At 45.8% G+C, this 12,050-nt stretch overlaps 1 non-coding gene across 1 annotated transcript; it reads left to right on the forward strand.

Annotated features, from left to right (window-relative positions):
- The first annotated feature begins 9,890 nt into the window (after positions 1–9,890).
- On the forward strand, positions 9,891–9,974 carry TRNAL-UAA (transfer RNA leucine (anticodon UAA)). The gene has a single exon. It is a non-coding gene; the product is annotated as a tRNA-Leu (tRNA).
- The last annotated feature ends 2,076 nt before the right edge of the window (positions 9,975–12,050 follow it).

Raw genomic sequence — 12,050 nt, forward strand, 5'->3', positions numbered from 1 at the left:
GGCAGTGTTGGTTAGAGGAATTCTTAGGCTCCACGAGGCGTATGTTTATTAAGCAGCAGCCGGTTTGGCCGATGTAAGCATGGCCGCCGGTTGGTGACATTTTGAATGTCTTCAGTGAAAATAGCTCTGCACTGTCCTTCACTTCTGAACTTCCAAAACAGCAAAAGCTTCAGTTTTTAAATCTGAACTTGCATTATTTGCCTGATCATGTCTGCTGGCGTTACATGCCCAGAAGTTCAGAACCATTGATGAATTACTCTACTGCTCAGTCAAAAATCCTTAAACATGGTGTAGCCGTTTCTTCACTGAGATCGGCCGTCGTAAGATCATGTCTGCGCAATGCTCAAAAAGCTTTTCGTGAACAACTAGCAAGGCCTAGAGCATCGGGGTAACCTTAAGTGGCCCCCTCAAGTCTATGCGAGAGGCTTGCAAGTTCAGTCGGGTCCCACACTGCCAGCGGTAGGCACAAGTGGGGAAAAAGGAAGGTTGCCGTCATCCCGTACATTCATAGAACCTCACATTGGCTGAGGAAAGTAGGCGGACGCTATGATGCGGACACTGTTTTCTCCACCCCTGCCAAGTTTCCCGTCTGTGCGCGGCCATCCAAAAACAGGCGGACGCAACACCCCGTCCCGTCAGTGAAGTATGTGGCATCAAGCACGGTGACAAACATGTTGAACGCTGCAAAAATGTAGTCTGCAAAATTCCGACGACCTGCGGCCATGCTTACATTGGCCAAACCGGCTGCTGCTTAATAAACGTACGCCTCATGGAGCATAAGAATTCCTCTAACCAAGACCGCTCTAACCTGTCTGGCCACTGCTGAGCATGTCACTGGCTAGGAAAACATAAGCGATGTGCGCCAATATTTGATAACACCACTGTTATTTTCACACACCGCAGTCAATTCACACGTGAGCTAAAGGAAGCGTATTACATCGCAAAATCAATCGACACGTGCATTAGTGTCCCTTCAGGCACCCCAACAAGCCATGAAGTAGCTTTCCCTGATGACGCTTGATTTTGTCTCTTATTTCTTCTTTTGTGCCAATACTAATTGCACTGCTTTAGATCTCTTGTTGATGCGCGTGTAATCTGTTCCCGATTACAATTCTTGGTGTGATGTCATTGAACCTTGGTCTGTTGGTTCTTCGTATTTTTGCCTTTTTCTGTGCATATTGCTGTTTTTTTCCCAATAAACGTTCGCCTGCGAGTGAGTGCTTTACTGTGTTGTTGTCTTCCTCTCTTCGTTCACCACGAATGAAGGGAGAGAAGCATTTAAAATAGCATCCTGAGAAATTTCTGATCAATTGTCCTTCATAGAATAACATTTAGAACCCTTGCTTTTTTTGCTCTCAAATAGGCACCGTAATCGCTCTTTTCCATGATGTAAACAAAGTGCGTGCAAACAAATTTTTTCTTTGCAAGCTCAATATTTTGCAAATTAAGAGTTGCAGTATTCAACTTCAGCAAGAGATGTTGTCGGGCTTGATACTTCTAAAGCCATGAAAGGTTATGCACAAAAAAAAGACAACACAAAGACAGAAGGCACGACAGGATTGCGCTCGTCCTGTCGTGCGCATAACCTTTCATCACAGTATTAGAATATTTCGCAAGCACTAAATTTCACTAAGCAGAGGTGGTAGGCTCTTGGCGCTCCTTTTGCCTAAATTATTTGCGAGACCAATTTTTCGTTAAGTCTGTGGTATTCACAAAAAATGCGAAAATTAGGTCTTCACGAAAATTAAGTAGTTTATGGTACATGTCGAAAGTTTTTGTATTTTTACACGATTGCTTCATTTTATTAGCAAAAGAGAAAAAAATTGGCAGTGGCTTAGCTCTGGTATGCCAGGATATATGTAGCGTGAGCGGCTAACTGCCAAGCAGCACCCTCGGGGTCTGGGGAATTGAGGTTTTCCAGTCTTCTCCGCCGACTGGCAGCGCCTTAACCTCCATTAAGAGCGCTCTACATCAACCGCATGTCCCGCGCATTATATACGCACACCACAAAAAAGCTCCAATCAAGTGTTCTATCATTATGTATATGCCCTAAAAGGAATGAATTCTAACTACAAACTTCTCAGTCAGACGTGCAGTTTTTAGATTTTAGTATGAGGTTCTGTCAGGAGTTGGTGCGTGTTGGTCCTGTTCATGTAAGGATAAAAGGGTCGCTGTCATTCGACTCTTTGGATTCGAAGCTCATAAAAACAAAGGAGTGAGTTTGTTGAATTGGCACTCGGGAAGTCATGCGTTACACAAGTTTCACTGATGAAATGGCTAGGCTGGACTCGGCCACATTCCCTCATGACAGCAGTCACAGCAAGGCCTTTTGTGGCAGCCCCTCAAAATGAGCTGAGGCAAAGACACAGGCATATGAAACAGCCCACAACCTGAAGACGGCAGTGACCAGGCATTGTGCCTCTTCCATTTACCACACATGGGCTCGCTGCCAGAGAGTTTGCCTCTGACAGGAGATCGCATCATGGTCACGTGGTCTGGCAGCCACCGGAACCAGCCTGCCGGCAACCACGGTGGCAAGCAAGACGCAGATCACAGAGGGCAGATTTATGTATTTATTCAAAATACCTTACAGGGCCCAGAAGGGCATTGAGTAGGGGGGGGGGGCAAAAACTGTAGGAAGAAATAGTTAAATACCATGCATGATACAAAGCAAACAGTAAAAACAATTATAAATATACAGGGCAAAACGTAACTACAAGACATACATCACCACGAGCAGCAAAAATTAAAATAGTAGCAAGAACGCATCGCATGTGCCCAATAGACATCTAAAGAAAAAGCAGTAGCCATAAAAAACAAACGAATGGTTGAAATTGCACAAGAAACCAAAACTTAATACAATACCAACCAGAAGAAAAGGCAGCCAACGACACAGAACAACCTGTAACAAGACACAATGTCGTTAAAGAAAATGCTTGTGCAGCTGGTCTTGAAATAATTGGTGGTTGCCAATAGATGTGATACAGTTGGGAAGATCATTCCAAAGAGCAATGGCACGTGGAAGTGCAGATGAATTGATGCTCTCCGTAGCCCCATAGCTTTGTGTTCGGCTGTCTCGCATTAGGTAGCAGCAATGGCATAGAGGTGGAGCGTCCGCCTTGCGTGCAAAAGGACCGGGATTCGAATCCTGGTCGGTGCCACGCAATTCTCCACCGGGCTTAAAAAAAAAAAAAACTCCGCGTGTCAATGGAATTGCATAACCAGTCCTGGAGTGCGGCCTGATCTTGGTGAATGGAACCAACAGCATACTTCCTCACCAGAAGAAGATTCGGCCCTCAATTCCCAGGGGCTGCGCAGCAACTGACCAAGGCGGCGGTCAGATTTGTGACGCAGCGGAGGGTGCTGAGAACCACTGGCTCCGGACAGGACGCCCTTGGAGACTGAACTTGGCAACGTTTAACGCAAGAACCTTATCAAGTGAGGCTAGCTTAGCAGTGCTGCTGGAGGAATTGGCGGGTGTAAAATGGGACGTTACAGGGCTTAGTGAGGTCAGGAGGACAGATGAGGCGTATACAGTACTAAAGGGTGGGTACATACTGCGCTATCGTGGATTAGCAGACAGGCGAGAACTAGGTGTGGGATTCCTCATTAATCAGGATATAGCTAGCAACATCGAGGAGTTCTATACTATTAACGACAGGGTGGCTAAGAGGTACAAGCTGAAGGTGGTGCAGGCCTACGCGTCTACATCAAGCCATGATCACCAGATAGTTGAAACTTTCTACGAAGACGTGGAATCAGCAACATGCGCAGGCAGGCAAGAAATAAGCTGGAGACCTGGCGACAGGTGACTATGGCATAGGTTCTAGGATTAGCGGGGGAGAGTTATTAGTAGAGTCCGCAGATAGAAATAATTGACGGATCATGAATAGCTTCTTTCGCAAACGAGCCAATAGGAAGTGGACGTGGAAGAGCCCCAATGGTGAGACTAAAAATGAAATAGACTTCATACTGTGTGCACACCCTGGCATCGTAGAGGATGTGGAGGTCCTCGGTAAGGTCCGTTGTAGCGACCACAGAATGGTAAGGTCTCGTGTTAGCTTAGATTTGAGGAGGGAACGGGGGAAATTACTGAAGCGGAAGTCTATTAACTAGTTAGCATTAAGAGGGAAGGTAGAGGAATTCAGGATGTCGATGCAAAACAGGTTTTCCACTTTACCTGAAGATGACGACCGTAGTCTTGAAAAAGTGAATGATAATCTCACAGTTATCGTTACAGAGTGTGCCGCAGAAGTAGGTGGTAGGATGATTCGACAGGATACCAGCAAGCTATATCAGGAGACAAAAGATCTGATTAAGAAACGCCAAACCATGAGGATATCTAACTCCACAGACAGGATAGAACTAGCAGAGCTATCGAAGTTAATAAATAAGCGCAAGGTAGCCGACATAAGACAGTTTAACATGGAGAAAATCGAGCATGCTCGAAGGAACGGCGGTAGTCTAAAATCAGTGAAGAGAAAACTGGGCATAGGTAAAAACCAGATGTATGCGCTAAGGGACAAAGAGGGCAATGTCATTAGCAATATGGATAAGATAGTTAAAGTAGCCACAGAGTTCTACACAAATCTATTCAGTAGCGATTGCAATCAGAATGTTACTGAGAGAGGCAGTGGAACACAGCAATGGGACATCCTGCCAGTAACGAAGGAGGAAGTAAAGAGAGCCTTAGGAGGAATGCAGAGGGGGAAAGCAGCTGGTGAGGATCAGATAACCGATTTGTTGAAGGATGGACGAGAGATTGTGCTACAAAAACCAGCCACCCTGTATACGCAATGCCTTCTGATCTCGAGTGTACCAGGAGCTTGGAAGAACACTAACATTATCTTAATTCATAAGAAAGGCGACGTCAAGGACTTGAAGAATTACAGACCGATCAGCTTACTGTCAGTTGCCTACAAGGTATTTACTAATAGAGTCAGGACAACCTTAGACTTCAATCAACCAAATGATCAGCCAGGCTTTCGTAAAGGTTGCTCGACAATAGACCACATTCACACTATCAATCAGGTGACAGAGAAATGCGCAGAATATAACCAGCCCCTATATATAGCCTTCATTGATTACGAGAAAGCATTCGACTCAGTGGAAACCTCAGCAGTCATGCAGGCATTGCGGAATCGGGGTGTAGAAGAGTGTTATGTGAAAATATTGGAAGATATTTATAACGATTGCACAACTACTATAGTTCTCCATAAAGTCAGCAATAAAATTCCAATACGCAAAGGTGTCAGGCAGGGAGACACGATCTCGCCAATGGTCTTCACTGCCTGCTTACAGGAGGTGTTCAGGGGCCTGAAATGGGAACAGTTGGGGATAAGAGTTAATGGAGAATACTTGAGTAATCTGAGATTCTCTGAAGACATTGCCTTGCTAAGTCACCCGGGGCATGGACTGCAAAGCACGATCAATGAATTAGACAGGCAGAGCAGAACGGTGGGACTGCTGGGTCTAAACATTAAAATCGCAGAAAACCAAAGTAATGTTCAACAGCCTAGCACGGGAACAGCAGTTTGCAATTGGTGATGAGGTGCTGGAAGTGCCCACCTAACCTTCTGCTGCCCCCTGCTACGCTTGCCTTCTCTTGGAATTCACTCCGTTACCCTTAAGGACCAGCGGTCATCTCTCCTTTGCATTACATGCCCTGCCCAAGCCCACTTCTTCCTCTTGATTTCAACTAGGATGTCATTAACCCGCGTTTGTTCCCTCATCCACTCCGCCCTCTTCCTATCCCTTAACGTTACACCTATCATTTTTCCTTCCATAGCTCGCTGCGTTGTCCTTAACTTAAGCTGAACCCTCTTTGTTAGCCTCCACGTTTCTGCCCCATAGGTGAGTACCGGTAAGATACAGCTGTTGTATGCTTTTCTCTTGGAGAATACTGGTAAACTGCCATTCATGAGCTGAGGTAACCTGCCATATGGGCTCCACCCCATTCTTATTCTTCTAGTTATTTCCCTCTCATGATCCGGATCTGCTGTCACTACCTGCCCTAAGTAGACATATTCTCTTACTACTTCCAGCACCTCGCTACCAGTTGCGAACTGCTGCTCTCTTGCCAGGCTGTTGAACATTACCTTGGTTTTCTGCATGTTAATTTTTAGCCCCACCGTTCTGCTCTGCCTGTCTAGCTCATTGATCATGCTTTGCAGTTCATGTCCTCAGTGACTGAGCAAGGCAATGCCATCAGCGAATTGGAAATTACGTATTCTCCATTAACTTTTCCCCAACTGTTCCCATTTTAGGTCCCAGAATACCTCCTGTAAACAGGCGGTGAAGAGCATAGGCGAGATCGTGTCTCCCTGCCTGACACCTTTGCTTATTGGAATTTTATTGCTGACTTTATGGAGGACTATAGTAGTTGTGCAACCGTTATAAATATCTTCCAATATTTTCGCATAACACTCTTCTACACCCTGATTTCACAATGCCTGCATGACAGCTGAGGTTTGCACTGAGTCGAATGCTTTCTCGTAATCAACGAAGGCTATATGTAGTGGTTGGTTATATTTTGCGCATTTCTCTGATTGATAGCATGAAGATGGTCTATTGTCGAGTATCCTTTGCGAAAGCCTGCCTGATCATTTGGTTGATTGAAGTCTAAGGTTGTCCTGACCCTATTAGCAATTACCTTGGTAAATACCTTGTAGGCAACGGACAGTAAGGTGACCGTTCTGTAATTCTTCAAGTCCTGGACAGCTCCTTTCTTGTGTACTAAGATATTGTTAGCGTTTGTCCAAGCACTAGGTACGCTTGAGGCCACAGGTTCAGTCTCCAGTGGTGGCCTGTCGGGAGCCAGAGATTCTCAGCATCCTCCGGTGCATCACAGGTCTGACTGCCGTTGCCGCTCTGAGTGCAATTAGGAATGCATACAAAGCTACACATCAAGTGAGACACCTACACCGCCGAAGAGTAGAGTAAGGACAAAGTACTCTCAGCAAGGCTGCCCTGAAGGATGCCAACACACGAACAGTGCCAGTGCAACACCAGTGCAAGCTGAAGTGGCTTGAAATAGGCCTCACTTGGCTGGACATTCTCTGCCCTTTGTAATCATCAAGCTTGCTCTTTGCACTACTGCTTATTCGATTGATACTGGAACCTGTCTTTAGGTGGACGCAGAAATTCTGACTGAACGTTGATGCTTGTTTTCTGGTCCAGGTTACTGACCTTTGACATGCACAATGGGCCCACCAACAATGTACTGGCTCATCAATGTAGATTTTTTGTTCAGACAACACATTTCCATGCTACCGCCTGTCAGCAATTCAAACTGTGTTATAAAATCAACGAAACGTTCCTGTATTTCCCGTATTGTTATAAACAGCAATAGCCAGTGCACAAGGCCCTGCTAGTTAGTATGTGTGCGAACACAAAGATTGATAAGCAGATGCGAGTGCTACACTATTGGCTATTTGTTAGCATTACTTGGTTAAAATGACTGGTCATCAGGAAAGGAAACGTGCAGTATTGACCAAAGCAGCTAGAGCAACAAAACAAGGACAGCAGAAGCCTATATCTTGTTGCTGGGTAAACTTCTAGAGCGCAAAAGCAGGACACAGGTGGACAATGGGCAGGACAGGACAGTCATGGGTGAGCAACAAAGACAACTTCCTGCCACAAGTTGGATTACGAAGAGCTCCTCACTTCTACCAGGAAGCACTTGATCTTTGCTTTGGCTACAACCCCTGTCTAACCTAACCTTTCACCACTGAAACAAGATTGTCACTGATACAAGAACCCCTTTTGATGAAACCTGTGTTCTTGCCCCCGCTTAGAATTCTTATTTGTGCTGTGGCACGTGCGGTCTGAACAGGTAGAACAGCAAGGCGGAAGAACACATGCGCTTCTTGTCTTCAGTCGTTTCCATCAACATGCACCAACCACCCTGGTGCAAATAATTTCACAAGGACAAAAGAGACGAGGAGACAGGCGTCCTCGTGAAACTACCTGCGCCAAGGGGGTACAAGATGCAAACCAACCAGCCTGCCTTACCACGTACACAGGAGACTAACGCCGGCCCTAGCTGGTCCGAGCAGCCGTATTGTTAGGCACAAATCGGCCGCATGTTACCCGCATGCGCTCGAGTGACAGGCAAAAGAAAACAGCTATTTCATGCTTTCTTTCGGCATAAGTGAAGTGCTATTGCAGTTATTTTTCAGCTGGCAGCAAAAATAAAGCGGTACCCAACTAGCAGAAGAAAACATTTAAAAAACAACGTCACTGCTGCAGATTCAAGCTACCTGGTAGTTAAGCAAACACAAAATAAAAAAATTCACGAAAAAATTTGCTGCACGCCATTGGGGAGTTCACAAAGGTGGGCTAACTCATAGCGGATAAGCCGGGGGCGCCTAAATTAGAGCTGCATAAAAGAACTTCACTAAAAAGTTGCTTTTATGGAAGCGCCTGAATGTGTCACCCTAAATGTGTTCGATGCTGGTGGCATTGCACAGGGCAGCGCCTGACGGGAAATGTTCAGCCGCAATGCAAGCGGTTGAATCAAGGCGGAAAGCTGGGCTAGTTGGTGTGTCATTGTTGATTAAAAGACTGGCGCATGAAACTAGGACAAAGACAGAGACGAGCGCTAAACATCAACAGAAGATTTACTACAACAAACAGGTATACTTAAAAACACTTCAGTGGCACACTGGGTTAAAAAGAGCGCAAACTAATCAAAATGTGGCAAACTGCTTCGGAGATACTGTTTGTAAACCTTCAGTTGATGTTTAGCGCTCGTCCTGTCTCCTTCTCTGCCTTTGTCCTAGTTTTATGCGCTAGTCTTTTAATCAACAAGCAGTTGACCTACCACCACAGAAACACGCAGGGACGCAACATGTTCCTGTCGCAGCGACACAATCGTTGCTTCGACACGCGTCTGTCCTGCTAAGAAAGCTTTCGCCCCTCACCCTGTACTGCGTTGGAAGCTGCAGCTTGGAAAGCCACACAAATGAGCAGCTGCCGGCGTCATATGTAGCTAAGGTCACTGCCCCTGCAGTGACATCAGTAGGAACGGCAGAGCATCCCCTGAGCATTGAAGCCTTCCGAACACCAAAGGAAGTCATTCTAAAACAGCGCAGACAAGACAAGGACGACGGAAAGAGCGCTGTTGTAGTACGTTTCTTTCCGCCGTCCTGTCTTGTCTGTTTTAGAATGAGCACCTACCAACTCGCCCAGACTTCTGCTTTGACCCAAGAAAGCTCCACGTGAAAAACTAGCGGTGTCTTCGGCTGACGGCACTCGTGCGGTTCTCCACGTTCGGCTGGGACGAGCACGACACCGGGGCGGTGGAGCGCGGTGCGATCTCATGAGCACCGCGCCCTAGCAGACGTCGCTGTTGAGGCTGTGAAACGTTGGCTGACGCAGCATCGACGAAGACGAAGCATTAAGAGTGGGCATATTTTGAAGAAATGCAGTGCATTTATTCCCGCACGCAGTCACGTGAGAAAATTAAAAGTTTGTCAACATTTTTAGTCCTGCCTTAGCTCAGCAGCGAGCGGCATATGCTGTTCATCCGGCATGCCTGCACTTAATAACATCGTGCTTTTTGTCAACGTCTGCGAAAGTTAAAGGATAACAATTAAGCGACAAGTGGATTGAGAATCGCGTGCAGATATTTCAGGAAGGTACCCTAGCTGAAGCTTTAAAGCGTACGCATCGAAACCGGCAAGCATAATGCCGTGGTGTATGAAAAACCTGCGCCACCATAATTAATCGCAGTACCTCATGAGCAGGCCCATGGGGCCCCAGGTTAACCGCCGTTCTATCAACGCCTGTTACAAGCATGGTCCTACACGCTGTGCCTCTCAGCCGGACACATCACAAGTTTTACATTTGCATTTATAATGCACTCTGAAACACACTCTGCCGTTCCTGTCAGGATGGCCGAGTGGTCTAAGGCGCCAGATTTAAGCTCTGGTCCTCGTAAGAGGGCGTGGGTTCGAACCCCACTTCTGACATACTTTTTTAATTTTTTTTTTGCTTCCCGAGGCATGAACTCCGTGCAGTGAACGCGCATGGCGCAAAAAAGACATTTAATTATTTTATTTTTTTATTTCAAAATACTGCAGGCCAGCTTTGGCCCAAGCAGGAGGGGCATGAGAAAACACAAATCACAACACCACGTACGTGAAAACATTTTATGTGACACACACAAAGCAACTTAAAAGATGAACATAGCAACGACAAAGAGAAATACATGCTTAAAATTGAATACAGGAGAGTCACTTCCTTTTTACTGAAGCAAAAATGTTTTTAGCGCCTGTTCTACGTCAGGAGAGTCAAAAATCGATTCAGGGAGTGCGTTCCAATCTGCTATTATTTGAGGGAAGAAACTGTACTTAAATGTCATTAAAACTTCCTGTTGGGCGAGTTGGTAGTTCATATTGAATTAGAAATATTATAGCGCAAACAAAGACACGGACAAAAAAGAGAGGAAACATACACACAAGCGCTAACTGTCAACTGAATTTATTCGGTGAAAGCCACACCTTTTATAGGCCGAAGGATCGTGAGAAAAAATGACAAAAAAAACAAAGGTTGAGTCAAAGCCATCAAATCGCGAGCGCATGCGCGGGTAGACAAGGGCATCACACTTCGGTTTATCTTCCATCTAAGTAGCTGCATTAAAATAGTCAATCTCAGCCTGGAACAGAGATAAAGAAGGCTCGCTGATGCACTCGCTGCCAAGTTTCTGTATGTGGCAGGCTTCTAGGCTTATCCGTGCTGTCCTGTCTTTACTTTTGCCAAGAACCTTTGTCTCCTCAAACCGGGCCACGCATGCTCCACACTTACTGACATGTGCAACAAGATGCGTATTTATCGCTTTTATTTTCTAAGTTTAGGGCGTGTTCCCCTAGACGGTCGTTGACACAACGTCCAGTTTGGCCTACATAAAACTTTCCACAAGACAGGGGAATGGAATAAACCACTCCAGTGGAACACCTTGACAGTTGACAGTTAGCGCTTGTGTGTATGTTTCCTCTCTTTTTTGTCCGTGTCTTTGTTTGCGCTATAATATTTCTAATTCAATATGTACTTAAATGAGCGGGTCCTTCGAGCAGTGGAATGCTTGATGAATGAAGGGGGAGAAATGTTAAGCTTGCCTGAGATAATTTTATGAAGGAAAGAAATACGGTTAAGTTTTCTGCGCGTACGAAGCAACGGAATGCTATTGTCTTTCATGAGCTGTGTTGGGGAGTCCGACCTTCTATATTTATTAAAAATGAAACGTACGTACTGCCTTCCTTTGGATGAGCTCGAGTCGATATGTTTCTTGGTGTGCGGGTCCCAAATTTCAGAAGAGTATTCAAGTTATATCATGCGCGCTCGTTCTGGATGGATATTAAATTCTATCATTTGTAAAGTCAATCAGCTGATTGACTTTACAAATGATAGAATTGTGATTCCTTTCAGCTGATCAAGATTCCACTGCTACGCGCAGTGAAATGCGTGCACAGTCGGGAAGAAGCAGAAATAAAATTTCTCTCTACTCTTGTAACGAGTTGACCGTGGCACGCGTTTGGGCTGCGACTGCTACTCAGATGGCAGGAACAGAAGACTGGGCAAGTTGGAACGGATTCATCTTAAAGCAGCGCGAAACACAGGACGGAAGAAACAAAGACAAGAGCGCGCTTGTGACGTCTCTTTGTTTCTTTCACAAGTGGAAACTGTATGATGCATGTTACGACTGTTGTTACGACTGGTGCTGATGCCGCAGTACTCGTGCAATGCACCGCGCGAGAGAGATGTCATAGAGGGGGAAAGCATACGCGGGAGAGAGAGCACGGCGCGGGAGAGGTGTCGCCCAAGCGAAACGAACATTTCTCGCGTGGAGTAGAGACGGATAAATGTCTTATTCATTCCCTGAGTTGCCCTCTTGATCTAGACCACCCCGCCATCCGCACTTATACATATGTGATCAATTAGGAAGTGTGTGTGAAGTAATAAAGGAAGGCACTGCTTCCAAATTTCTTATAGGTGTCACTGCAGCCATGGGCTGCGCTCTATATTGGTAGGGGGAAAAAGTACCCACT

This window comes from Amblyomma mixtum, chromosome 8, assembly GCF_055824585.1.
Source record: "Amblyomma mixtum isolate Tamu chromosome 8, ASM5582458v1, whole genome shotgun sequence".
Taxonomy (NCBI): Eukaryota; Metazoa; Arthropoda; class Arachnida; order Ixodida; family Ixodidae; genus Amblyomma; species Amblyomma mixtum.